We start from the raw sequence: 24,360 nt of genomic DNA, 5'->3' as shown, positions 1-24,360 counted from the left end.
TGCATATTCACAGTGCTTTTACCATATGCTTGACTTTGCAGCATAATAAATAAATGTCACTATTTGTTCCCGACAGGGTGTCTAGTATGGTTTATGGGCTTCTTTCTGTGTGCATGTTAAGTTGGCATGGCTTATTCGAAGTTTAAACGCCATTTTACCTTTTTGCTGCTTTTGCACACAACACTGCTTGGCTGATTTGGCTGAGTTAGCTTTCACGAAGGCCTATACATGAGAAAAGGTTTGTTTATCATAGCACACTTGCCAGAATTGAATACACTTGGAAGATTCCAGGTATGCAGAGAGACTAACCGGTCTTGATGTAATTTACACTTACAGAGCGGACAGGTAAATGGGGTCCCCCTAAAAAAGCTCGAGGCCTTCTATAGTTTTATAATACCTAGTTCCTAGATAGGGAGGGTGCCTTAAATAGGCGCTTTTTATCACCTGTTTGCACTATCATTGTAACATGATTCCTCCTTTTTATTTTATGGAATTGTCCTTATTACTATTATCTATATGTATGCTGATGTTGATTAAAATACTGCGCTTGAGATCACGTCGTTAAAATAAACATTTTAACCTCACTGTTTCTCTATTTTACTCCTGTTGTGGACTGGTATGAGCGCATAACAAAAGAGTGTTCTCACTTCCCACCATTCCTGAGATGGTCCTAAGTCGCATGTTCTAGGTTGTCTAATCATTGGTTTCTTTGCTATAGGATGAAAAGCTAATGTGACACTGATTGCTAGTCTGGTAGGGGATTTTGGGTACTGAGGTGAGTTTTGGCACACCCTATTTCACTGATGTCCTAAGTCTCTGTGCACAGTTCTGTGTTTGCGCAGAATCCCTGTTACATGGCGCCGCCAACGTGTGTGGTCTTATTGTGAGACACTTGAGTAGTGCTTATATCAGTCTACGACCCCCTAACTATCATTTCCGGTTGACGGCAGTGACTGATAAAAAACCTACCTATATTTACATAGGTTGTTTCAAGCTTGTTATTACTCGAAGGTATCTTCTTTGGATTACAACCCAGTTGTGCGTTCTAGTATTGTATTTGTACTTCTCTATTACTGGTCCGATATGGCTGCGGTTGATATCCCGGCTCACGGTCGTGTCGCTGTGCGTAATCATTTGCAGGAATACCTCGTTTCTCTTGAGGGACAGGTGGTGGTTTTTGTGGTCTCTGCTGACGTTGTGTACCCGTTTGAGTTGTATTACTCATGGGTCACATTTCCCGCAGTGGATGCTGTTTCTGGTGTTTTTTACTCGTACACCCCCGCTGATGCTCCTGCAGTGTACGCTCTATATCGGACAGTGGAAATTCCGATTTCTGTTTGGCAACATGCCGTTTGGTTTAATGGCGCCCTCCCACACGTTTTTATCGCGGTCAGACAAGGACTGTTGTCCATTCCAGGCTCTACTTGGCCTGTGTTGGCTGCTTACACTCAGCATCCACAGGCGGGTGCTTTGAGAGCCGTACAACTGCGAGCCATGTATGCCTCTTCAGTAGCAGTAATCAGGGGTCTGGTTCACTACATTACTCGCAGCCTCCCTCTGGGGCCCCGGCTGGTGCAGCGCATCCAGTTGGCGGTGGCGGGCTTAAACTTAGTCCCGTGATGGTTAATGCGGTCATGGGCAAGCGTCCCCAAGATAAGGAAGAGATGCCTTTTTGGTTTGCCGAAAAATTTGACCAACTGGAAGCAGTGTTCCCAAATACTAGTCCTGTTGAGAAACACCGGATTTTCGCCGTGAGTTTACAGAAAGACTTAGTGCCTGACGTAACTGAGTGTACAACTTGGTGGGTGATTTTTGCAGCAGTCTACACTAGGTGCTTTGGCACCCCGTCAATGACTGTTTTGCTCACTGTATTCAAGCGTGTTCAGGATGAGCAGGGACCAGAGGCAGCAGTGGAGTTGGGGATGCGCCTCGTGGGAGCGTTTGATATGGTACGTGATCTTGTCCTTGCTAATGTCAAGGGAGATGCTGTAAGTTTCCAAGTCTCTAATGCTCTGCGCAAGGTACCCGACGCTGACAAACCTCGTCAGTTGCCGAAAATTATTACGGAGGCTTATAAGACTGTGGGCCATAATAGTTTAGGTGTTAAGCCTTTCGCTAAGAAAGAAAAGCAACAGCAAGCTCAGCAAGGGTCATCTGATAAGGATGACCGCCTGAAAGTTCAGAAACAAAATTGGTGTAAGAACAAAAACAGGGGAAGCAGAAGCAGCAGAAACAGGGTTCCCGTCCCGCTTCGCCTACACCTGCCCCTGTTGAGCGTAAATATGATTTGCGCGGCCGCAGTACTATTAAGTCGCCTGACAGGTTTCAGGTTCCTGAACAACGTTCTCCTCGCTCTTTGCAGGACACATCGGTAACAGCCACCGGTGGAGGAGGCGACGGCAGAGGTCAAGGTGCCCAACAGAGCCATGAGCAGCCTCGTAAGGCTGACAGAAAAGACAAGCAGGATGAGTCACTGCGTCAAAGACCCCAGTTTCAGAAGAAGAAAGTTGCTGCTGTAACAGCGAAATATGCCACAGATAGTGAGAACGCAGCCTCGGAATCTGACATGGGCTCTGACCCTGCTGGACAGCGCGGTGGAGATTACCATCATTCGAGAGGCGCTGCGTCTACTACAGAAGGTGACAGCGATTGAAACCTTTGTTGTAGTTGAAACAGCAGACACTAGTGTGGCTCCCCCTGAAAGACTTTATGAAATAGTCCTTGTAATTGACGGTGACATAGAACGTACCATAAAAATGTTTTTGGGGGAAAATCTAACTACTACTTATGACATTTTGTTGGCGGAGGTCGACTGGCCATACATTTTGTCTTGGCCTCTCCACAAGGGGAGGAGGTGACCCTCCCCGCTTTCGCGCACACTGTGCCGAAGGAGCAGGCACTGCAGTTTGCAGAAGATTGGGCTAAGGCGCTTGCGCCGGCGTTATACCGTACTCATTGCGGATGGGACAAATTTTCCCCTCAACATGAGATCCCTTTATGGTCGATGCCACAGCCACAACCCCAATACCCCATACGGCGGGAGGCGAAAGCCTCTATAGCCGATATCCTTGAACAATTGGAATATCAAGGTGTAATTGAAACGTCTGTGTCTCCGATGAATAACCCGCTTTTTACTGTGACCAAGCCAGATGGCTCGTACTGTTTGGTATTGAATTACCGCCACTTAAACTCACATTGTCGTACGTGTGCGGTGCAGAATACTCACAGCTCTGCTTTAGTGGATAGTCTGATGCGTAAAAGGTTTAAAACTACGCTTGACATTTCCAATGGTTTCTTTGCCCATAACTTGTACTCACTTAGTAGTCATTGGACGAGTTTTACCTGTGGTGGCAAATAACGCCAATTTCTTTGTTTGCCCATGGGCTACAAGAATAGTCCGGGCGTTTTTGCTGCCCGCATAATCTCTCTGCTTGAGAGGCTTGACGCAGATGCATGTTCGTAAGTGAATAACATTTATCTCATGGCCGCATAATTTGCCATTTTGCGGACTTTGGCTATAAATTCAATTTTGGGAAATCGCACATTGCAGAATTCACAGTGTTGTTCCTGGGCTAAGAGCTCAACAATGAAGGTAGAGGCTTGGCTCCTCACTTCTGTGCGCTCCCACAGCGCTGAAAAAGTTGCAATCCTTACTGGGCTTTCTAAATTTTGGACGTACATACATTCCAGAATATGCCCAGCGTATCAAGCCGCTTTATGCATTTATACAACCTACTTTTTCCAAATCGTGCTGATTGCAATTTTTTGTTCATTTACATAGGATTTGTGGTATATTCTTTTCGTTTTATCAATGGACATTATGTTGAAGAAAGAACGTCAATTCGAGTGATTGATGGAACTTTGGCTCCCCACTCCTCTTCGTACATCATGAAGAGGGACCAGACTTTTGTTAATATAACTGCTTGGCCCATTTTAAATGGGATTGTATGGGATGCTGTAAAGTTCCAGATTCATGGTCCCACAGAGGTTATTAATGTTCCCAATGTGCTCCGTGTTTCTATGGGGGATGTGGTTAAACAGAATATATTTTCTGATGATTAGGATGTTATAGCGGTTGAAGCTTTATTGACTGATTTGAAATATTATGCTGCCTTCGATGCTGAAGATTTATATTTAGAGTCCGCAAATGATGGTGATTTTGTACTGTTATCAACATTTTGGCAATCACTTTCTGCATAAGACTGGCTCATTCAGAAGCATGGTTAATTTCACACAGTGGGAACATTGTCCCGCACCAGTAGAAGGGATTTCCAAAACATTCCTAAAATGTTACTGATTTTGATCAATCCAACCCTAATGCGTTTTATTTTAAATTGACTGGAGAGTCATTTTCCAAGGTTAGACTTACCCAAACCAAATTGCTTTATTCAAAGTCCTTTATTGACTAGTTGGCTATGAACTGTGGAGTGTTGCTATTGATCTTAAATCTGTTTGGGGTTCTAAAAGTTGGCAAGTGCAAGGCACTGAGGCTTTGCATCGTGCATGTCTCATCCCAAACCATATTTTGTTTCTGAATGATACTATTCACAAACGACATGCTTTGGATTGGCTACTTCTAAAAAATGAAATGCTCCTTCTTTTCCTGATTTGGGTGAATACCCCCATTTGAATAATTTTACCAGTACATCCCTGAGTGAAATCCAGGCACTGTTTAGTAATTCCTCTTTTAATGTTTCCAGCATTAATCCCGAAGGCTGGTTGCTATGGCAAAAAAGTGAGGATTCCTGCCAGCACTGCTTTCTGGGTGTGACCCCTGGCTACAAGGCGGTTAGAGTTGATCCCCGTTTCCAGTCTCACCATTCAGTCACCACCTATTCTGTAGGCAAATTGTGCCAGAGTTGGCTCAGACATTGATCCTTAGCGTCTGTTAAGTCGCATTTGTCAAAGCTCTCTGACACTGTTGATTTAAATGATTTTGTAAAAGGCCCTGCGGGTGGCAGATCGAAAAGATGGATATATTCTGCTTACAATGAAGTTTGGAAACTGTCTCAAATTGAAGCTGCTTCTAGACTTGGAGCTATAGATCAAGCTAATTTAGAAAAAGTGCTAGCTGTAGTGGACAATAGCATTAACACCCTTTCTTCCCGAATTTACACTTTAAATAATATTGTGTCATCTGTGGTTTATATTGTACAAGAAGATGTTGCAGGGTTATATCATGGGCAAAATCAATTGCGTTCTGTTATGCAGTTTGCCTGGACTTTGCAAACGCTTAAAAATGGTCGCGTTCCATGCGATTACATGAACACGAGCTTGTTGTTTCTGCCTTTTAATTTGACTTTGAAACAGCAATTTATGTCAATGAAAGATGCCACGTTTTCCTTGTTGCATATTGAAAAGTTAGAACCATTGCCTTTTTCTGTAGCAGAGGCACATTAGGCTGTGTGGCTTATCCACGGGTTAATAACCTTACCCTTCTCTCTTTTCAAGTTCGAGAATTGCATGAAACACTATGCTATGGTTGTCAGAAGCTAATCCCTTCTTGTCTATTCAGGAAAGCTAAACACCTTCCTGTTTACTCGAGAAAGTTTCTAGTGACTTCTGAGCTAGCAGGCACACACAATTAAGTCTAACATATTCAATAGAGAACTAGTCGACCTCAGTCCTACGTCTAAGCTATCGTTTATGTTATTCCAATGCGCAGAGCCTATTGGGAATATAGGAAGTACACTACAAGACCCGTGCTGGGCTCATGAATATTTTATATTTTAAATTTTTTTCTTGCTTTTTCATTACATAGCTAATAGATTTTCCTTCGCCATTGCCACAAATGTTTTATATTCACTGATTTTGATATATTTTGTTTTTTCACAGCAAAAATTCAGATTCGGCAAACTTTCTGAACTTTGTTTTTCCTTCCTAGAGCTTGAACTCTGCATTCTTTCATGTTTGCCCTGAGTGCTGTGTGTTCCCCAAACATGGGGGGGGGAGGCGGGGGGGGGGTTGTAGTATGGTTTATGGGCCTCTTTCTGCGTGCATGTTAAGTTGGCATGGCTTATTCGAAGTTTAAATGCCATTTTTCCTACTTGCTGCTTTTGCACACGACACTGCTTGGCTGTTTTTGCTGAGTTAGCTTCCACGAAGGCCTATACCTGAGAAAAGGTTTGTTTTTCGACATCTCTAGACCTACATTGTGTCCCCAGTCTGTACAGTGAGTGCTAAGCCGCCATGGTTTTTTATTTTTTAAACCTTTATTGAACAATCTAATATATCACATTACATACAGATTGGTTACAGACATACAAGTCACAATTCAGTTCTCTTCTAACAAGTGAGATTGTATTTCACAGCGGGCACGTCACAGATGGGATAGTGATACGTCTAAACATAGTTTCAATGCGCAATGTACATCAGACCATAAGCTACTAAGGGTGAGCAAACCAGCAGAGAGGATCTCAGTGTAGCATAGTTCACAGTCCATAGCATAATGATATATTGTCTGTTCACATTACTCAGTGATATTCCCAGCGGTGCATACAGTGCTATAAGTGCAAAGAGTGATATCATCATTGAGCCCGCCAAGGGTCATTAGCCAGTACCTGGCTATCAGCACAGATGGCACACCAGTGTATTCAGCAACCAGCGCAAACGAGTACTCTCCATTACACCATCAGTATGTACCCACAGTGGAGTGCTCCATTAATACCCCGCCATCCTGGCTATCACTCTCCGATTCTCCCTGTTGTGTTGCCCTAGACAACCAGTAAGTTTGCAGCGGACTCCAGAAGTCCTTAGGCCTACATCGCACAGGCATCAAGTCAGCATATATGTTATTTTGCTCCTGACAGTATACCACATCATCCATCCACTCCTTGAATTTCGGAGCCCTGCCCATCCCCCATCTGCAAGCTACTCTCCTTTTTGCAAGTAGTAATGCGATATCTGCAAACCTGCGGTAAGGTCTTGGTATGTCTTTCGTGTATCCTAGTAGCATGACCAGGGGATCCAAGGTTATAGCTCCTTCAGTCATGACCTGTAGTGCCTCGTGAACCTGAGTCCAATTCACATGCACTTCCCTGCACTCCCACGCCAGGTGAAGAAATCCCGCTCCCTCCACTCGACATCGAGCGCACCTGTCATAATCCGCCAAGTGAAACCTAAGCTTCCTAGCTGGTGTGTAGTAGAATCTCTGAACAAATTTATAATGTATGATTTTAAGCCTGCAGCTAGATGATATGTTGGCCGTGATGTTACAACAGTAGTTCCACTGCTCATCAGGGACGTCAGCGCCTAGCTCAAGCCTCCACTGCTCTCGCGCATGACTGTCGGGAGTTTCTCGCTGCGCTCTAATGGTGTTGTATAGCTTTGACACTAGGTGTCGACCATCGGACACTAGCATAGCATGCAGTGGCAAAACCACCCCTGGTTCATCTGGAAAGTGGGGAAGCAATTCACGCAGCCATTGTCGGAGCCTTATGTAATAGAAGATTTCTAAGGGAGAGGGTTGCTCCTCTCGAAATAGCTGGTCTTTTGTACGGGGTGCACCCTCAAGAAACAGGTCACCCCATGTGGCCAGCTTGATTAGTCTGCACATGATCTGAAACCCTGTCTCCTGCAATAGGGACAGTTTTGGATGGTACGTGATCGGCATCGCCGGCGAGTAAAGCATCGGGGCTTCCAAGACTCTTGCAATTCGTTTCCACGCATCTATCGTGCATGTTACCATGGTAGCCGGTGTCTCCACATCTCCAACCCTCCCCTGTATCATCCCATTGAGCGGGAGAGGGTGCACAATCCATTCTTCTGCAGCTACCTGTGGCATAAAAGGCGTAGGGTGTACCCAATAATATGCATATTGCGCCTGAGCACTCATGTAATATACCTCAAAGTCCGGTACATCAAACCCCCCCTTTTCATAAGGCTGTGTTAGGATGGACCATTTCAGTCGTGGTTGTTTGCCCCCCCAGAATAATCTAAGGAGTTCCGACCTTAGTCGTTTGAAGAAGTAGGCGCCGGAGTGGTAGGGGACATTCTGAAATAGATACAAGAAGCGTGGGAGCACCACCATTTTCACCAGCGAGGCTCTGCCAGCCATGGAAAGCGGTAGGGTAAGGCGCCATGGTTATCATAACGTGCAAGCCTGTTTATCGGCTTGTCCGTGTAACACATTCTAGACGCAACAATTTGGCAGCTGCAAGCCAAGTAGAATTCTGGTGCCTTTATCATAGCACACTTGCAGAATTAAACATACTTGGAAGATTCGAGGCATGCAGAGAGACTAACCGGTCTGGATGTAATTTACACTTACAGAGCGGACAGGTAAATGGGGTCCCCCTTAAAAAGCTCAAGAGACCTGCTATAGTTTTATAATACCTAGTTCCTAGATATGGAGGGTGCTTTAAATAGAACTTTTTATCACTTGTTTGCACTATCATTGTAACATGAGTCCTCCTTTTTAATTTTATGGAATTGTAACCATGCTGTCCGTAATATTATTATCCATATGTATGCTGATGTTGATTAAAATACTGCGCTTGAGATCACGTCGTTAAAATAAACATTTTAACCTTACTGTGTCTCTATTTAGCCTTGTTGTTGACTGGTATGAGCGTATAACAAATTGGTGTTCTCACTTCCCACCATTCCTGAGATGGTCCTAAGTCGCAAGTTCTAGGTTGTCTAATCATTGGTTTCTTTGCAATAGGACGAAGAGCTAATGTGACACTGATTGCTAGTCTGGTAGGGGATTTTGGGTACTAAGGTGAGTTTTGGCACACCCTAATTCACTGATGTTCTAAGTCTCTGTGCACAGTTCTGTGTTTGCGCAGAATCCCCGTTACAGGTGAAAGAGAATTATTTTCTGTGACTGGCTGGTAGATTACACACAGAATTCTGCAGGGATTACTTTAACCAATGCAGTTGTCATAACTTAAAAGTGTGTACATCACTCTTATTACTTTCACTTGCATTTGATTTTCATTTACAGCAAGTGTTTGTGTTATATGCATTAACCAGGAGGTGACAGGCTAGCAAAGTAGCTGCAGAATATTTTGCTTTTTCAGCCACTTCCCACACCATGCCTCTATACTTGTGCAGTGCTTCACCCACGGATTGCCCTCTTACACTCAGGGTCACAGTTCTCCTATTATTTTGGAAGCGCCTAAATGTGCACCGCGGGCAGAGCTTGCTGCTTAGCACTTACGACACAAGAGAGTTGAGTTGAGTCCAAATGAGGGCAGTCTTCTGTTACAAGCCACAGGTAATCTACTTCCCAGGGTGAAGAGCAAAGGGATTCCTGCTCCGTCCTAGCTGAGTGACACCTGTGCTCTTAGTCTGCCTTCTTACTAACTTGCAGTCCAGTCAGCACTGAAGCTGATGCCTGCTGAATCTGAACTGCTATAAAGAATCATGTACATGACCAGACTTCTCAGTCTCAGACTCTGTGACACCACATCACATGCTCACTGCCTCGCCTCGTACACAGGCAGTCTCATGCTTCTGTGTACTGTAACCCCACCCTTAACCAACTTGTTACAGGTTGGGGTGGTTAGTGATGTTTGACCCTACTCCACCCTGTGACAACTTGGGAAAGAATGGGTGAAGGAAATTGCCTCTCTGTAAAGTGTACTAAAATAAAGTACACTATGTAGAGAGTACGAGCGATCCCCAAAAGTCATGCTAGCAAGGTAGCGTCATAGAGTCTTGAGGATACCTGTTTGTGTGGCTATTCAAGTACCATAGATCACTAACTTGTACACCTTTCATAGGGTGCTAGCACGGTCTACCAAGCCCTAAATAATGGAGAAATGGACTTGGATAGCAGTAGGTATTTCTGCTTTGAATAATGCATACCAAAATGCACTGGGTGGCAGAGACCAAGTAAAAGGTGTGTTGTAGGTACAGTAGGGTTACCTCTAAGAGAACCAAAGATCTGATAGAGTTTAAGGAAAGGGCTCTGCTAGCACTGTCCAGAAGCTGAACAAGAAATCAATTAATGCAATACAAGTGCCTTCATTGGTGAGGAGATGCCTTATTTGCTAAATGTCAACCTAGCTGTTGTCCTCTTTTATAGTATGTAACCGCATCGCTGCTAGAGGATGACGCCATTGGGACATGCTAGATCTGTCTAGATCAAGGATTACATAGAGGTTTCCTCCTTTGTTGGGGCCTTTATTGTTCCAGGGTATGGCATGAATGCTGCGCATTAATGATTATATAGCAGTGGTCTGAAGACGTGCGATTTAGAGGCATTAGAGCAGGTTGCAAATGAGTCTTAGATCTGACTTCAAGATGAGATGGTGTTTGATATTCTTGAGGAGACACAGTTGAATGTGAATGTATTTAACCATGTTTCTAAAGTAAGAATCCAGCTGCGGATTGCTGTTCAGAATAAAACATGTTGCTTTTATTATTTTAAGGTTATAGAAAGCTCTAATTGAATCCTTTTGGTTGCTACAGAGCACTTGACGTACATACAAAGCAGGCTAGTGGACAGGGAATATTAAGAGTCCAGATGAATAAATGAGTGACCATGCACAAAATATTTCAATTCAACTTCTGTATTGAGTTCAAATAAAAGCAAATCTAAATCATCCGGTTTCAGAGGTTTCCTAAACAGCCTGTATCGACTTCAGATCTCAAGTTAGGGAAAGTCTAGGTCGTTCCCACTTGAGAGTAGAAATTCCTATGAATATCTGTTGACAGTGGCGAGGGATCTAGATACAAAAATATCCCTTTGTCACTGAAAGAAAGCTGGTGGCAAAAATCATCTAAATGAATGGGGCACAGAACCCAGTAGATATCCAGGAGGGACGTGGTTCCCCATTTTCAGAAGGGTAGTTACAGAAAGAAGGATGGATCCAAAGAAGAATACAATAATAGGGAGGTTTTTCTTGTACTCAACCATCATCCTGAATTCAAGAGGCGCAGAGGACCCAGTAGTACCTGCTAGTAGGAGTGCGATTAGATAACTTGTGTGGACACATCTGGATAGTCTTTGCTTAAAGAGGTAGGATAATTTGTGAAGCCTTGTTGGACAGTAACTTTATTTTACCCCATGTGAAGGCAGGGTGAATATTGTTGCTGCTGTTCTGGAGGTGGGTGGGTGACAGGGAGCTCTTTTAATTACATTAAGGGCATGGGAAGGTTTTAAGTGATCAAGATAAGTTGAAGGGACTTAATTCCCATGAAATAGATGTCCTTTCAGGCTGGAGGATTGGATCCAGCCTGAAAGAATAGCTATCCCAGTTACAGCTTACTCAAGCTGAGGTTTGCGTGATGTTCCTCATATCAACAAACAAAGTCTAGGGCCTCACTGGATTTCTGAAGTTCTAGAGTATTCTACTTGAGTTGGCGATGCTCAGGTCAAATGTGTGCTTCCTACAGTAGATGCACTTGTTGAGTGCAGACTGTCATTGTTTCTGTTACAAGCTCTTTACCAGAATGTTCCTTTCCTCATTCTCATGGAAGGTGTCAGAATGTTCGTTTTGTTGACATTGCAGTTTAAAATTGTGGCAGATAAAGTTAAGCGGGATAGAGAGGGCAGACGGTCGATGATAAACAGGTCTAAAATGAAGGATCACTATTTTAAACTCCATCTGTGTGTCTTGTTGATGGACAGCAGGAGGTTCAGTTTGAGGATTCATAAAATTGCTCAATTTGCAGTCTGTCGATTCCTGATTGAGGGGAATCTTACCTTGTGATATGCCCCCAACAGGCCACTAAGAGCAAAGGTTGGGGGTGGGGCAATATCAATACCAGCAGCAGGGAAACATTTGGTTAAAAAAGATGAGTCTGATAGACGTCTGTGACCATCAACAGCATCACAATATGGATTAGTATAATTTTATATTAGCTTAGTGTACGTACACTCAGATCAGCCACTTGATGATGCACAAGAGATTGATAAGAGTAGATGAGGGTGTAAATCAGAGGGATGCTGACCCTATTCAATAATGTTCCTCTCACTGGGTTACTGTGGACGAAAATGGTGAAGGGTGGCTGAAGGTTAAACAATTTTTTAGTGAAAGACCTATTGGTATTAATGATGATAATAATAATAATAATGATAATTACGCACTTACATAGCGCACGACTACCCGGAGGCATCTCAGCGCTTGTACGAATACCGCCAAGGAACCCTTCCTGGTCTTTCCCTGTGAGGAGCCCACTCCTGGGCACCCCCAAGGTGAAGTCAGGCATCCTCAGCGTTGTTGGGGCCATTGTAGAGATTAAGCAAGCTATTGCCCAGAGGTGCAGAGTGGGGCTCATGATCAGAATAGGAACTGAGGCGAGAATAATCAGGTCCGAGGAAATTGAGCCCAAGACCCGCCGAGGCGGGAATTGAACCCTTGTCCCGGCCAAACTACTGCATCAGGGTCTGCCGCTCTAACCATTGAGCCACACTTCTCTACTAACAGACCCCCCAGGATATAGCGGCATGGATATAGCGGCATGGATTAGGAAATTTAGCGGCACAAAAATGGAAATTTCGCGGCACAAATATGGAAATTTAGCGGCAATTATGCAGCATTTTATGTGCATCCATCCATTTGCAGGGGGACCCATTATTTTGCATTATGCCACTGGGTCACGATGATCCAGTGTAGAACTACAGTACTGGATAGAAATCACTCCAGGCTTCCTGCAGTGCGAGCACCCGGTGTTGCCCAGCACTGCAACGCAGTGATGTCTGCCATCACAGCACCCATTCATAGCCACCACAACCAACACAGAGCAGCAGAGCTATCTACCAGAGACCTTCAGATACGATTAGTTGAGCCTGTTCCCTGTTCTTTGTTGTCTCTTTGCATCCTGTTGCTTTATCTGAATTTTGTTATTTGTGTTGGGTTGGTTGCATTATTGCTCCTTGCAAAACTCGAAGTGCCGGAAAACAAAGATAAAAGTCAAGCCTAGATAAACAATTTCTATCTGCCATGGCACACTTTCGGCTCTGTCAAATGTTGGACACACACTCTTCGCAGTGGTGCTTTCGCGGCCAAGGGCTTCCAGGTGGAACCTGCCCGGCCGTTTGTGGATTGAAGCCAGACAGCAGATACACAGGCCGCAGCGGGGCGTCCCACTCTAGACATGCCCCGAGGTGGCACTGCAGAGGGCGAAGACCTTGGTAATGGGCCGCATTCTGCTCTTGCAGGAGGGCGGATCGCGCCTTGGCATGACAATGGCTTGGGTTTGCTGTTTTATTATTCAGTGTTTCTGTCATGCATTCGCGCGCCCTCCTAAGGACCCCCAGCTCTTTGGGCTGCAAAAAGCTCCACCTTTGCACTGGGGTCGCCCATTCATTAGGAGGACGCTCGTTAACTCGTTAACACATTACACAGACCTCCCAGGATATAGCGGCTTTTGTTAAAATGCCGCGCGATTTCTACAAAAGTGCCGATTTCGCGGGCACTTTTGTAAAAATCGCTGCATTTTTACAAAAGTGCCGATTTCGCGGCAAACCGCGAAATCGCGATATCATGGAGGGTCTGATTAAGAAGTATTAAACAACAGATAAAGGAATATTACATAATCAGCAATCGTGGAGTGGTGATTAGGGGTTTGAACTGGGATGCTTTGAAGGCCAAAATAAAGGGGAAATTTATTTTTTAAATAATCTGTGCAAATAAAAATATTGGGTATTTATTTTTCCAGCCTTGAGAAAGTCTATGAGTAGACGAAACACATGTTGACAAAGGTCAAATTCTATGCTGGGAGACACATAACGAATAAAATCAACAAGTAGAACATCAAAACTTTGCACTCTTTTTTTTATGCTTCTTTCTTTCTTGGGACTTTTTTGAATTTTGGACCAAGATATCATTGCCCCTTGCTGAAACATTGTTTAAATAATGAATGTGTATTACAACAACATTTTATAATGGCTGAACTTATCCGGTACATTTTGGGTGAATAGAATTGTCTAAGGGGAAGTGCTGAATGAAGCTATATATATATATATATATATATATATATATATATATATATATATATATATATATATATATATATATATATATATATATATATATATATATGTTTCTAATGTGTGATTAGCACCTTTAGGTAGTAGGTGATGTGAGCTGTATTAGCACCCTGTCAAACTAAGAAGCTGAATTTGATTGACTCACACTAGACTTGAATACTTTGAAACATATCTTTCTTATGATTCTGTGGTAATTTCCTATTTGGGAACCACTGCTACCCACCTAAGCTTAGTATGATTTGCGACGAAGCACAGATTAAGATAATATGCAGACTTGGCAAATCAATATCATGCCTCACAACAGATTGTCGAGACAGACCTCTCGAGGTATCACAAACAAATGATCTCCTATGTGTTGAAGAGCAATCAAAATTATGGTCCTTCCTAAGAAAAATTGAAAATGTGCACGCTTTTCATGCTTGGCCCTACTTTTAGAAGCTGGACGCTAAGAAGCTCCTGGACCTATGTACTGACTTTATTAGCGTTGGGTGTTGAGGGTGCATCTGGGATAGGGCCAGGGAATGTGGATAGGATTCCCATAACTCATGTGCTACTATAAGGCATCCATCACTGTTACCTGCTAGAGTGGTTCAAGGAAGAAAGAAAGAAACTTTGATGCCATGAAGATCATACTTTGGTGGAGCACCTTTCTTTGAACGGTTCCATGGGTTTCTAAGTCACAAAGAGTGGGCAAGTTGTAAATGTCCCTAATGACTTGGGTGAGGGACGAAGAGGGTACCACTTTCCTCGATCCCTTGCCCAGACGATTACACTCAAGGCCCCAGTAGAAGCAAATTCAGGGTTTGGAGATAGAGGATTCTAGTACATGCAGCTACAACATTGGGCATCTCACCCAGAAGAGACAAGGACCAATACCGGTGGCTTAACAACCATTAACAAAGTGCTCAGACACTCCCAGGGACTTAACATGCATCTCCTCATTATTTACCATACTATGGGCCAGATGTACGACCTTTTTTTGCAGCCACAAAGGGGTTTTAGGCCCATTTGCGACCGCAAAAAAACGTGTGGCCAATGTACCAACCCTATTTTGCGAGTCACTAATCAATTAGTGACTCACAAAATAGGGTTAGCGACTCACTATTAGGAAGGGGCGTGCGAAGGGCGTCCCTTCCCAGGGGTGTGGAATTTATTAAAATATCTACTTGTCCATGGGGCACATTGCTTCATAAATCTACTTGTCCTGTAACAAAATCTACTTGTCCCTTTGGTGCCATGTTGTGCAGAGACAAATTATGGCAGCAATCTCATTATATAAGAGCTCTTATATAGCCTTTCTGATTATGCCAGGGCTCATACCATAGTAGTGTTTGAATACTAGCAATCCCTTTATGTTGCTACGTTTCCGCAGATCTACATACTGGGACTGAAGGTAGTGGTAAACAATAGTTCCAGGGTTGGAATGTCCTTTTGAGTATGTGCAAACCTATTAACTTGCATGTTTTAAGGGTTTTCAACAACTCTGCTCTAATCTTTTCCAATACTGAGAAATGTTGGAAATTTACTCCTGACAATGGCAGATGTAAACCTTCTTCCAGAGTTGGGAAAAAAGTGGTTGGAGGGAAAAATAAACTTGCAAACACTCAGGTGTTCGCATGAGCAAATCTGCACATGCATATTTGCTCATGCTAAAATGCAGTTCACAAATATTTTCTCGGAGTACTATTTCTTGCTCTACTTCTGTAAATTCTTGTGAAATCACGATAGCCATATAGCTGCCCTTAATGCAAGGACATATAACAAGGGTGCACTTTTGAGACTCTTTAATAATTGGGCCCCTAATTTGGTCTGCCGTTAACCATGACCTTATGGTGTTTATTAGAATTATCTCTCTGCATCGGCTGGCTTCACGGTGAATGACCGCATTCTGCTCTTTCACAAGGAGCATATCGGCACACAAAGTAGTTTTGTTCAGTGCCAGTAACTAATGTGGCAGTGTGTGCTTTTTTGAGACCCAAAAACATTTTTTGCTTTTGCCAATGTTTGTTATATTAGTGAGGGTCCGGCAGCTCTCACATCAATAAGGTTTTACAAAAACCATGCCAAAACAAGTCACGCCTTGCCAAAAATAAAAAGCTGACTACCATTTCAGACCTACTGGCTTTGCCAATGCTTATTTATTTTTGTTTCCCAAAATCTTATTAACTAGTTACACTGGTTTTCTAATATGAATATTGTGGGGAATACTCGCATGCATCAACACATTTTATAAAATGATGCTGAAAAGAAGTGATAACTGAAATTTTACAGTAGTTTAGCAAAAAAATGTTTTTCCTACTTTCATTTTTTAGGAACATTTTATATTGAAAGCAAAGAATGTAATCTTGCTTTCAAGCTTCTGCAAATATTTGCATCTAATCAGAGAGCATTCTGGGAGCACTATGCATGGCCTCATATTGCTGAACTTTGAAACCGTGTGTCCACATTTTTATACTGGAAGCACTGTCAGTAGTGCAGTCAGAACTTACGTTTACTGAGAGCGCTCAGACTAATAATTAAGGCACTCAATTAATGAACCATAAATCCAAGTTTGAACTGCATTAACACATGCACACAAATAATAACTTAACTGCAGGCAGTGGCCTTCCCTGATCCTTAATGTGGTACTGCAAACTAGCAGCCAAAGGGTTTACGCTGCAGGGGGTTGGGCCTGCTTGTCCCAAGGACAAAATGCACATTAAAACTTGTTGCCCTTGACCCCAAACAAAATGTCCTGGGCGTCGGGCTATAGGAATTCCACATCCCTGCTTCCTCATAGCGAGTCCAGAACCCATGTATGAATGTTTTACAACCGTAATTGTGGTCGCAAAATACTCAGTTTACCACCCTTCTCAGAAGGCACTCCCAGGGACCACTGCCTGCCCTTAAAAAATTAAACTAAAAGTTTCATTTTTATTTTTTAAATGCATCCCGTTTGCTTTAAAAAATGCTTTATTGTCAAAGCAGTCCCAGACATGGTGGTCTGCAGACCCCAGCAGGCCACCATCCCTGCAAGTGCTAGCCATTCCCAAAGGGGTTGCAAATTGCGAAAGCCTGATTAATATTCATGAGGCATGCAATTTGCTACCCCATTGGGAATTGCAAACAATGTCTCAGACACTATTGTACATAGCATTTTGCGAGTCGCAAAATGCTATGGTCGGAAATCTGGCCCTAAATGTTCTGCACGCAAAAGACAAATTATCCTTTCAAACGAGGACCTGGGGGGTAAAAGTCCCAAGTTGGCTGCTAAAACTTCCTGGTTGAAGCGTTGGCAACCAATCAGAGCTTTACAGATCTATCTATGCACGAGTTCGTCATTGTTCATTAATGCTTCGCAATCATATATATAGAAATTTGGATTTCCTTTAAATTCTCACAAATTCTTGAATGGATTGGCACCAAATAAATTAAAGCGTAATCTTTGGTCCAAAAGCCACCTTTATGCCAAATGTGGTGTAATTCTGTGCAGCGGTTCAGGCTGCAGGGTGCCTAAAGACTCTATGGGAATTAACATAGGACAAGTACTCTTTTTGATTCCCTGCCCCTTTTCGGAGCTGGTCCTGTAATAAGAAAGGATGGGGGCCGTGCACCACCCCTCAAGGAGCTATTAATGGCCCTGGGGACCGCCACCCCCTTGGGCCGGGCTTTAAGGCCCGGTGTACCCACCCCTGGGACATAGCTGTTTGCGCTTGCTTGGCGTGTGCAAACAGTCCGCTCCCAGCGAGTGAGAGCAGGACAACTGCTCCCGCCAGCTGATAGCAGACTTCATCTGTTTTGCTGCCCTTTTCACAGTGGGCAGGAAAACAGATGAAAGGATTGTTCTCACACGCAGTGAGCAACGTTTTGGGCTGCTCCCTACCTGCCAGGGCAATGCCGGCTCCCGCTGGAGGTTGGGAGCCGGCAGGTACCGCAGGGCATTGAGTTCCACCCTGGGGTTCCCAACACTGCACACTGGATACCCTGGGGGGGCTCCAGGGCATCCAGCCTGAAGAGGCTAAGCACCCAAGGATAGGGTCCTCGGGTCAAAATCGGGCCGAGGAGTGGGGCCACGCAGCCTCCCCCCTTGTGTAATCGTGAGAGGAAAGTCCTTGGTTCTCCCTTTTAATTACCCTGAGTATACAAATTCCCCATATCATCTGCAAGCACTGCTCGTTTGGCCCCGTCCCCGTTTTCCTTAGTAATATGCAAAGGTCATCCCACCTTTTCCCATGCTGATGGAAAGTTTACCTAAAGGCCTCTAAGTTCATTCCCCATCGATTTTGGTGACGCATTCTGAATGCTGAGGAATATGAGAACATCGCCACCAAATAATCAAGCACCTACTTCATATAGTTAAGAGGAAGTGCATCTGTTTGCTGGAGATTCACCTCTTTGTAGTCCCGTTGTCTTCTCTTGACAAGGATTCATGTTATCACAGATTTGTGGATGAAGACGCTTCAGAAACAATCACATTACCTAAATTACATGCACACTAGGTCACTGGAGACATTATTTTACGCAGCTGTATGTTGAATAGGCGCTAGTCATTTACCAAACAAGCTAGCACTTAATAATTAACCAGTAGAAAGTACCCCAGTTGGGTAGACATTTTTTTCAAAACTGTGGATTCTTCTTGGAAAAAATGAGGTTCCATTCTGGCCCTGGTGCTCATTTCACAGAAATGAAACCTCAACGGGAAGCACTTGCAAATTTAAAGACAACAAGTGCCACAGTTGAAGCTCCACCCGTTTGACCCTCCCATTTTCCTTAGTAGTATGCAAAGGTCACCCCACCTTTTCCCATGTTGATGGACAGCTTACCAAAAGGGCCGATGATTTTGGTGATACTTTCTTGATGCAGAGGAATTTTTAGGACCTCTCAATCAAACAAAGAAACACTTACTTTGTTTTGTTAGGAGGAAGTTACGGGGAAGTATCCTTGTTTGGTAGAGATTCTCCTCTTTGTAGTCTTGTCTTCTTTTCTAGACGGGGATTCATTTTATCGCAGATTTGTGGATCAATGTGCTCGAGGAACAATCAAATTGCTAAAATGGCACTTGAGACATTTCCTCGTGATCCATTACGCAGCTGTGGTGTAGATTATGCGCTAGGTATTACCCAAATAGGTAGCACTTACTAATTAACTAGTAGAAAGTACTCCAGTCGGGTAGACATTTGTGCAAAACTGTGGACTCTTGAGGGATAGAGAGGCAGGTGAAGTATTGTTCTCACCCAGTCACTCACACAATGACTGACACCCACTAAACACCTACTCACACACCCATTCAGCCACTCACATATACTCACACACCCATACAGCCACTCACACACCCATACAGCCACTCACTACACCCATACAGCCACTCACTACACCCATACAGCCACTCACTACACCCATACAGCCACTCACTACACCCGTACAGCCCCTCACTACACCCACAAAACCATTAACACACCTACTCACGCACCCATACACCCACTCACAAACCCACATAACTACTAACACACCCACTCACAGACCCATGCACTCCTAGTCACAAACCCAGATAACTACTCACACTCACTAACAGAATCACACAGCCAATCACGCACCCACTTACAGACCCATACAGCCACTCACACACCCAGTCACTGACCCATACAGCCACTCACACACCTACAAAACCACTCAACTCACACACCACTCACCGACCTATACAGCCACCCACACACCCACTTTCAAAGGTTACTGTTAGGAAATAAAATGTAATAAAAAGTAGAAATACCTACACAAAAAACATAGGTTACATGGACATTATATTTATGAAACAGAATTAAAAAAAAAACCCTTCGAAATTCGCTGAAAAACAGAAAGGTTACAGGGGCCATTATAGTTAGGCTCAGATTTTACTCGCACAAAACCAGTGAAATTCAACAGTTATAGTTACCGTAGCTCACTACAACTTACGCCCCTGCAATGCACTGCTTATGACCTCAAATGTTACATCACTGATGAGATGGTCAGTGACATCACTGATGACATCTCAAATGACATAACTGATGACATCATCCACAGAACAACTCACACACCCGCACAACCACTCACGCCCACTCATAGACCCATACATCCACTCACACAGCCATACAACCACTCACACACTCACAACCACTTACACACCCACAAAACCACTCACAGACCCTACAGGCACTCACACACCCACTTACACTCCCAAACAACCACTCACATGCCTGCCCAACCACTCACACATTCATACAACCACCCACACACCCATTCATACACCCACACAGCTACTCCGACACCTACTCGCACACTCATACAGCCACTTAAATACTCATACAACCACTCACATACCCAGAAAAGCACTCACAAGCCCATTCACAGACCCATTCAGCCACTCAGATACCCACTGAAAGATCAATAAAGCCATTCACACACCTAGTTACAGGTCTCTAGTGACAGATACATACAGCCACTTACACACCTACTCACCGACCTATACAGTCACTCACACGCCCACTTGCAATGTTTACAGTTAGAAAATAAAATTTAGTAAAACATAGAAAAACACACACAAAAACTCAAAGATTACAGAGACATATTTAGGGAATAGAATTTAAAAACCTTAGACATTCACTAAAAAAATAAAAGTTACAGGGTGCATTATAGTGAGGCTCAGATTTCACTTGCACAAAACCAATTAAATTCAGGCTTTATAGTTATCTGAGCTAACTACAACTTAAACCCAGTGCAGTACACTGCTTATGACCTCACATATTACATCACTCACAACCTGGTCAGTGACATCACTGATAACATCTCAAATGATATCACTGATGGCATCCTCCACAGAACCACTCACACACCCACTCACAGATCCATACAACCACTTACACACCTACTCACACACCCATTCAACCACTCCCACAACCCCTCACACGCCCACTTAGCCACTCACACACCCACTTACACACCTGCAAAACTACTCACAGACCCATACAAGCACTCTCAGACCCATACAAGTACTCACACACCCACACAAGTACTCACACACCCACATTCATCCCAGCACAACCACTCGCATACCTGCACAATCACTCACACCCCCATACAACTACTCACACACTCATTCAACCACCCACAGACCCATGCACACCCATACAACGACTCACACACCCAAACACACTCAGAAGAGCACTCACAAACCCATTCAAGGCCCATACAGCCACTCACATACTCACTGACAGACCTATACAGCCATTCACACATCCACTCACACCCCCTCTCACACAGCCACTCAAGACACCCACTCACGCACACACTGATACAGACAGTCACAAAGCCACATATGTTATAAACAGTATCACTCATTAGTAGTACAGAAAGGATAGCCATTTAACTTATGCCGTAGCTTAGTATATATCTTCAAGTCTCAGAAACGTTTACAAAACACATTCACTGGATGATATCATTAGTGATGTCATTTAAGATGTTAGTGATGCCACTTACCATGTCATGAGTGATGTAATATGTGAGGTCAAAAGCAGTGCATTTTGGGGGGCATAATTATAGTTAACTGTATATATAGTTAAATATAACTGCTGAATTTCCCTGGTTTTGTACAAGTGAAATTGGGGCCTAACTATTACGTCTCTGAAACCATTGTTTTTTTCCGTGTGTGTGTGTGTGTGTGTGTATACTTACCTATATATTACACTTACCTTTAAACTTACATTTTCCATGTGTTGTAAAGGCATGTCATGGTAAAAATATATGTGGTAAATGCATGCCTGATAAAGACGCATGCATTGTTAGGCTTCCGTTGGAAGGGTTGTGAACCAGGAGGTTATGTATGTCAATTCTATAGCCAGTGTGGTTCAGCTATACCACTGTCCCCAACAGACTTGGAGATTGCAATCTGGAAGATAGCGACAAGGCGATTGGGGGCATGGGGGAGGGTGGAAGGTGATTGTGGAGACCCCCCTTAAGGAAGTCAGATAGATTAGCGTAACCTAAAAAACTGGAATGGGATAAGCTGGGAATATTCAAACTGGGAAACACTCATGGGATCCTACCCTTTCAGGAACTCCAGCGGCAGTACGAACTATCGAACAGGTAACACTACTGATATATAAAAAAAAAACGTGCCCTCACAGGACATAGTGACAAATTCTGGGATATGGCTGAACAGACACCACTGGAATATAGACTGCTCGCAGCCCCCCTGCGTAATCATGGAGTCTCCTAGATCTATAAAACACTCAACTTAAATAGTCAAACAACTCTGGACCACCTGATTAGGTATCGTGTAGATGAAGGCTTACATCTGCTCACTTCATCCATGGGAACATTTATCACACACATGCTCCCAGCAACAAGATTATCCATTTCCCTGTTTTGGAAAAAAATCTTATTATACTACTGCTGAGTCTACACTGGAATAAATTGTGGCACATTTTCACTATAGAATAATTAAACCGCCACTTTCCACAATGGGCTAAGTCAATTTGAAAGAAGTGGGCTTCTTGTTTGTCATAAATTAAGAACTACCATGTACCTGGTGCTGCTAGTCTGTTTATTCCAGATGTGGTTAGGTGCTAAGGAGTGGCAAGAATGTTTCCAACATACGACAATGATTATTATGTCATGCTTATGCTCTCTCTGCAGTTTTCACTGATGTCTCCCACTCCATTCTGCTGAAACGCCTGCATGATTGTGGCATCCACATAAAAAGAGCCTAGGTCTATCGTTTTTGCATTAGGTATGCTCAGGGTATGTTCAGGGCAGAGATGGGCACATCCTCCATTTACAGATGATTGTGCCAGGCTGTGAACACTACATGTATTCATGTATGTGTATGGTATTTCTATAGCACAAACTTAGTCAAAAGGCAGCGGAACCCGAATCCTCATCTGGCATGAGGCTCGCGCAGATGAGAAAGCAATGTGGATTTTAGAAGAAAAAAAATGTTCTGCCTAAATAGTGCATCCATATAATCCACACTTAATTTACTTGTATTGTTCTTTAAGAATCTATCCGTGGAAATTAAAAGGCGTCATTCCTAATGCACTCCACGTGGGTGGAGAACCCAAGGTCGACCGAGGTGAACATGTTCTCTGCTCATAGCCCCATGTGACTCAGGATGTGCAATGTACAAAATCAGTGGAGTTTAGAATTCATGGAAGATAAGGCTGCAACAAACTATAAAAACTATGCAGTCCACTCTCCCCTGTCCAGCACAAACGTGCCGTCTGCAGCCCAGACATAAGTGCAGGTGAAGCTTGCATGCAAGCTTTTTTTTTGTTTAAATCTGTTTTATATAAGTTTCAAAAACTTATGAGACACTCACATTGCAAGTTACATATTGCTTCAGTTGCCTATGCCAGGTATATGTGACATAGTGCACTATAACAAAGCATCACTCCCCAATGTATATTAGTTACTGAGACAAACAAAAGTTGTGCTTGTGTCTCATGTCCATCCCTCTACTCTGCACATCAGCGGCCAGTTCTCTTTGTTAGTGTCCCAGTCAGACATCTATAACTTAGTGGCAGTGAGTCGGTCTGTTAACTAGGGAGACGAGTAAGAATGAGTTGCAATGGCCTTCAACCACACCTCGGTCAGGGTCTGCTGTCTCCTCTAGATCACATTCAGTGGTGTCGTTGGTGTCTGTTGTATCTGAATCACTATTGTGTTCATTCTGTAGATCCCTCATGATTGTGTCCCAGTCAGTGGCCTAGAAAGGTGGGTGCTGGGCGCCCGGGGTGTCCTCACTAAGGGGGGTGACAAAATGGCAAAAATATGTTTTTTAAACATATTTTTGCCATTTTGTCAAGGCGGGGGTGACGAGAACTTTTCCGCAGCAGGTACCACCTGACCATGCTATTCCACTTTTCCCAGTGTGCTGCTATTGGTATCCTGCGAAGGCCCAGTATATCTTCCCGGTGCAGCACAACACTTCCTGCCTCGGGCCACACCTGTAGGGAGCACCGCCAGTCCAACGCCTATGGGGGATCTGGGATTTCCATCTTTTCATGATCAGTCGTTTCACTACTATCATCCGTAAGTCGATATAACAAGAGGTTACTTTCTAATGCTTACTTCTATGGTAGAGGTGCAACTCAACAGGTCATGTACGACCGCCCCCCAACACTCCCGAAGGCTCAGGCAGCTCCTCAGCATATGCAGCAGGTCCGCGCCCACCCAAAAGGCAGCACGGACAGGAAGCATGCGTACACATTTGTGGCGAGACACTCTCTGTCACTTTGCTCCATTGTGTAAGGTAAATATCATTTGTTTCTCAATTGTTACCTTTTGAGCTCCTATGAAACGTCATTAACTATTCCAGCTCTTGTCTGGTTTCTTTCTGTTCTTCAAGCTTATTCTCAAAATGGAGATTTCAAATGGTTGAGTGAGGTCATGCCAATTTCTATAAC

At 43.7% G+C, this 24,360-nt stretch overlaps 1 protein-coding gene across 3 annotated transcripts in view; it reads left to right on the top strand.

Moving 5' to 3' along the window:
• KRIT1 (KRIT1 ankyrin repeat containing) overlaps window positions 1-24,360 on the top strand; it is a 346,827-nt gene that overhangs the window by 296,772 nt on the left and 25,695 nt on the right. The window lies entirely within an intron of this gene.

This window comes from Lissotriton vulgaris, chromosome 10 (genome assembly GCF_964263255.1).
Source record: "Lissotriton vulgaris chromosome 10, aLisVul1.2, whole genome shotgun sequence".
Taxonomy (NCBI): Eukaryota; Metazoa; Chordata; class Amphibia; order Caudata; family Salamandridae; genus Lissotriton; species Lissotriton vulgaris.
This window is presented reverse-complemented; position numbering and strand designations above follow the sequence as displayed.